This window comes from Nicotiana tomentosiformis, chromosome 6 (assembly GCF_000390325.3).
Source record: "Nicotiana tomentosiformis chromosome 6, ASM39032v3, whole genome shotgun sequence".
Taxonomy (NCBI): Eukaryota; Viridiplantae; Streptophyta; class Magnoliopsida; order Solanales; family Solanaceae; genus Nicotiana; species Nicotiana tomentosiformis.
In genome coordinates, this window is record NC_090817.1 from 15,035,028 (window position 1) to 15,040,072 (window position 5,045).

Below are 5,045 nucleotides of genomic sequence, written 5' to 3' on the forward strand. Positions count from 1 at the left end.
CTCTTTTCATTCTTGCGTGCTTGAGGATCTTTGGCAGGGCTGATTGATTGACTTTCCTTCTTTGTTCTTTGATTGATTGATTCTTTTTCCATTTGATGAAAAGTTTGAAATACATAGTCGTTGAGTATGATCTTCTTTCCTTTCACCAATGTCGTTGCTCTCCAAATTTGCACACAATAAGATGTCTTTTTTAGATTATTGAACATTATTAAAATTCTAAACTTAACACTTATAGCCTTCTCGTGTAATTTCTGGATATTTTAAATTTTAATATTAAATATTAAATTAATAAATCTTGAGTCACCTCCAGAAATTGGTGAATCTATTTATTTAAGCTAAAATCGTTAAAAAGAATTAGTTGATGAAGAACCCAAATCACATTACAAAAATGCTAAAAGGAAGGATTAAAAGATTTCTTTTCTAAAGAAAATGATTTTTTTTGTTTCTCATGTGATATTAGGTATTATTGAAGTTCCGCTTAATTTGAATTTGCGTCCCTAAGATCTTTTAGAGGGGGGAGTTTTTTTCCTTACCTAGTGCTCCTATTTGAAACCTGTAATTAAGGAGAAAAAAATGGTTGATAGATATAATAAATGTCGGTTCAAAGAACTTGGTTTGTTTTTGACAGCAACAAAGCAACTAACATATGTCCATTTTCTTGTACCTTCATTGTTACCTTTTAGGAACCTCAATTCGGTCGAATTATTATTTTCATTTGACCAAGATGTCTATTGCTTTGTGGCTTGTCTATGTAGAGAACTACCACAGCTGTCCCCATTTGAACTTATATTACTATTATTATTATTATTATTATTATTATTGTTGTTGTTGTTGTTATTATTATTATTTAAGTTTTATGATTTAATAGTATGTATAAAATTTTTATATGTCAAATATAAATGACATATAATAATATATAACTTTTTCGTGTTGATTATTATATGATAGTTTGACAAATTGAAAACTTGTTATAAACAGTTAAATTACACTAATAATGCAATAAATTTCTATATTATCTGTATATAAAATTTAAATTTATTATTTATTTTCTTTAAAGAAATGAAGAAAAAAACAAGCATTAGATTGTTCTTCACGTGAAGCCATTGGTGAATAAGGACAATGCCAATTCATTTTTGGCCCATCTTAGCTTATTTTATCAATTACGTACTTGATATTTGTATTTTAAGTTGTATGTTTGCTTTAAACAGCTCAGCTAATAGCAGAACTATCATTCTCCATTCTTTTGTCGTTGGTAAATTAGAATACCGATGATACTATTTAAAATTAGTTTTTCTTTTCGTTTAAGTTTTCCGACCACCCAATGTCCGATATTTATATTGGGGCACGACTAATTCGAATTCGCGTTTCTTATTGAAGGCGACTATACTCGGGGTTCGAGCAGAGGCGAACCTACCCTTAGGTAGAACGGTCATCGATCCCCGATAATTTCGAAAAAAAATATATGTATATATGTGTACATATATTAAATAATAGGTATATATTTCGATCGTTACCCTAAGACTCAAAGCTTAGACAGTTGTATTGGTCAATTTGGGGGAGCACAACTTAACATATAGTCCACTGCCTGGATTCAATTCCCGCTTTAACATTTGCTCAAATTTTTATTTGATAGTGGTGTCCCGTCACTTTTAAATCATGGGTCAGCCTCTGAATTCGAGTCTCAATGCTTTTAGTTAAAGATGAAGCGGTACTTACCATATCTTTTTGGTAGTTAAATTCGTTTTATTGTATCTTTATTTGGAAAATATAACTAGAAGAAATGTTGTTTATATTAAGACAAAACTAAAAGGGGTTTACACTTAAAACAGGCACGTTATGAGGCACAAAGTGTAAGCAAACATAAATAAAGTATGCGAAGTTCACAATTAATTACTCCTTTCATGGAAAATAAAGCTTACCTTTAATTTGGTAAGAATTGATTCACTATGTAGTGATTTAATATGTACACGTAAAATATAAATGGCTTAAATTTTGAAAATATTCATAACTTTTGTAAGGTAAGAACGTATCTTCAAGAGTACTTTTATCGGTGTATCTCTTTCTAATACCATTGCACATTTGTGAAACTATAAACATTATTTTAATCGATCTTATAAGTTGAGAGTTTTCTCCCATTAAATTGGCGAGATTATACTTTTAAAGTTAATTTCATTTAGTGTATGAGAAGCAAAAAGTAATAAATATTTTAGGACGAAGATAATAGAAAGACGAAATAATATTCAAAAACCGTGAAGAGTACTATAAATCATGCAATTAGTAAGTCAAAACCACAGTACTACATTGAGAGATGAAATCACACAAGTATATGGTGAAATATAAGATCATTTCACTCGTACCAAAAGTCTCAAGCTTGAGCTCTAGAAATAAAATAGGAAGCATTAAAACATCATCGTGTGGCTTTCAAAGAACCATTAAAGTCCTAGGAATAGAGATTCCTTATATGGAACGATTTTCCTTTTAAGAACCCTATACGGACGTGAGTCGGTGAAATTCAAATATCACATGTTATTAGTAAAAGAATTTTACGACGTGAATTTGAATTCGTTGAATGAGAAGTTTTGAAATAGGATGATTGAAACAAGAATATAGAAATGGAAAGATGAATAGAGTACAAATTTGGAGACTCTAGGAGAAATATCCAAAAATAAATTAATTGAGAATCTAAAAGACATAGATAGGCCAACTCACATAAACTCTTTTCCTTAAAGTCATGTCATTAAAGTTACTGTCAAGTCGGGACTTGTGTCGGCCTCAAAATAGGAAACACCAAAAGTGAAAATAATCATAGTCTCAAGCAAAAGACTTGAACTTCTACTCCTACATTTTTCACTTGTAAAATTTGTAACTTTCTCTTTATATAATCTCTCTTTGTATCTTCAGTTCCATACCCTTTAGTCCCTAATCCTTTTTGTCTCTCTGAGCTTTTCTGTCTCAGGTCAGTTCTCTCATTATCACTCTTTTGTCCTTGCATTTTCCCTTGATAATTCTTTGTTTCTAATATCTTCACTTCCCCTTATTTCTTCTATGCACCATTTCTTTTTTCTTTTTCATTATGTCCTCTTATTAATTTGTGTATGGGGTAGATCTGCTTCTTTGTTCAGCCAGTTTGATAAATTGCATTTTTCTTTCTTTTTTATTTTTCAAAATTTTGCTGCAATTACAAGCATTTTGAACTTGGAAAGATAATGTACTCTATTGAGAATTCAGTGATAGAAAGTAGTTTGATGACTTTATTGTCACCGTGGGTAAAGTCCAACGACAGTATTTGAGTTAATACGAATTCAGATATAATTTAGTTACTTTAATTGGACAAATAATAGTTTTGGAACTACTGTTATAGTGAGTAAAGTTCCGTGATGACATGTGAAATTGACCTGAATTTTCCATGTTTTTCCTTCATGTTAAAGATGCAAATACTTTGTATTCGATTTGCTGAGATTTTAATGGTTGAGCTATAGATCTTGAACTTGCAGGTTCAGTTTACATCAGCACAAGAAAATGGACTACTCCATTTTTGTCATGTTCATTAGTCTGCTATTAGCCCTTTCAACTTCAGTAAATGGCCAAGCAATTGAATCTCCAATTCTATCTCCTGCATCAGCACCAGGTCCAGAATACACAAACATAACTGAATTACTCTCAGTAGCAGGCCCTTTCCACACGTTCCTCGACTACCTCAAATCGACACATTCCAAAAACAAGCCAACAACACAAAGACTCAGCCTTTTCCAAACTCAAGAAACCATTACTTTCCAATCTCACAGCTGATTAACTTAAATCCCTTTGTCTTTTCCATGCATTGCCACATTACTATAGTTTAGCTGATTTCAAGAACCTTAGTAAAATTAGCCCTGTTAATACATTTGCTGGAGGAGAATTATATTCTTTGAACTTCACTGATATGTCTGGGACCGTTCAGTTAACCTCAGGATGGGCTAATACTAAAGTTAGTAGCGCGGTTCGCGCTACTTATCCTGTTGCTGTTTATCAGGTGGATAAAGTTTCACTTCCTGAAGCTATTTTTGGGACTGACATACCACCAACACCAGCACCAGCACCGGCACCGGCACCAGTAGTGGACATTGCCCCGGCCGCTGATAGTCCTGATGCTGATAATGGCAAAGCGATAGCTGTAGCATCTCCGGATTCTACGTCGCCATAATCTTCTCATAGGATGATGAGTTGGGGTGTTTTGAATCACTTGTTTTGGCAATTGTTGGTGGATTCTTGATGTTCTTGTAAACAAAGATTTTTCTCGGGGAATTATTTAATTATGTTACATATGTTATTATTGATTTGATGTAAAATCCATTTTTTTTATTACATATTTTGTTGATTGTATTATGTGAGGATGAGGTTTGTTACTGTTTACTATTAATGTTTATATACAAATTGATTTACGGTATTCAGTATGATTTTTTGCCCATTATGGAAGTATTCTTTCTTCACCCTTTACGGCTTGTTTGGTTGATTGCTACGTATTGTATTGTATTGTATTGTATTGTATTGTATTGTTAGTTTAAATACAATGTTTGTTTTGATTGTTACTTTATATTATTGTATCGTATTGTTAAATCTATCGTTACGTAGCGGCGGATTTGATGTGGCGGCATCGTTTCCTTGCTTTTTCCTCTCATTTTGTCCTTCCTTACTATTAAATAATTGTATTTTATTATTTACCCTATTTTTTTATATAATAATTCTACTCCCGTATCCAATTTTTTCTTAGTAATATTGCAAGATTATTCTTCATATTGTTAGTGTGTGGCATCATAAAACGACGATAAACGATGCAATCAATCCAAATATTATATTCATCAATACAATACGATACAATACAATACAATATAATATATTATGAAACGACATGTAACAACAATCCAAACAAGATGATAGAGTTCTTGTGTTTTTGGCCACCATATTTGGATGTGCCGCTTCTTCTATCATGAATTCACAACAAATTCTTGACTCCTCTGCTACAATTGGATGATATCTTGTTAGCTGGAAAATGCATAGAAATGACC

General features: G+C 32.0%; 1 pseudogene; it reads left to right on the top strand.

Moving 5' to 3' along the window:
- The first annotated feature begins 2,833 nt into the window (after positions 1-2,833).
- LOC104101170 (fasciclin-like arabinogalactan protein 7) lies at positions 2,834-4,426 on the top strand (annotated as a pseudogene).
- The last annotated feature ends 619 nt before the right edge of the window (positions 4,427-5,045 follow it).